We start from the raw sequence: 832 nt of genomic DNA on the forward strand, positions 1-832 counted from the left end.
TAGAAGTTCAACGAAAAGGGAAGGTTCAAGTCCTAGAGTGATTGTTCAACTATTTTAGGCAAGTGAATTTCTAAACTCTTGTTAAGTGTATGGAATGCGTGTATTTCCTTGTGATATATGTTTGAGAGTAACGGGATTGGTGATGGGTTGACTTGCCCACATTGATTAATTCTAATGATGAAAAAAAAAAGGATAACAAAAGGCAATGTGATTAATTGTTTATGTGTGATGTGTTGAAAAAGGGTTGAAGGCTTGTTGAATCATTGTTGATGTGACTTCATGTTTGTGTGGTTGTTGTCACGACCCAAAACGAGCCGCGAGTGGCACCCACACTTATCCTCCTATGTGAGCGAACCAACAAATCTAAACCCCAACGTTTGCCAGTATATAAATTTTGAATAACAAAATATAATGCGGAAGACCAAAACTCATTAATATAACCAATTAAATAACCTTCTAAAATATATTACTTATCCTCCCCAAAATCTGGAAGTCATCACATCAAGAACATCTATCCTCAAATTACTAAGTCTAAGAGTAATTAAGAACTAAAATAAAGAATAAAACGATAGTCCATGTCCGAGCTTCAAGGACATCAAGACGTGAATGAGAGAATCCAGTCCGAGCTAGGAACAATAGCTCACCCTGAAATCTGACGTGCTGTAGACTGGCTAGAGTTGCGGACGAGACGAAGTCACTGGTGCACTTGCTGCACTCCACAAACAACAAGAAGGGAAATAAAAGTAGGGGTCAGTACAAGTACTGAGTAGGTATCATCGGCCAACTCAAAATAGAAAGCAATATATATCAAGTAATAATATAAAATCAACTA

This window comes from Solanum pennellii, chromosome 7 (genome assembly GCF_001406875.1).
Source record: "Solanum pennellii chromosome 7, SPENNV200".
Classification (NCBI taxonomy): domain Eukaryota; kingdom Viridiplantae; phylum Streptophyta; class Magnoliopsida; order Solanales; family Solanaceae; genus Solanum; species Solanum pennellii.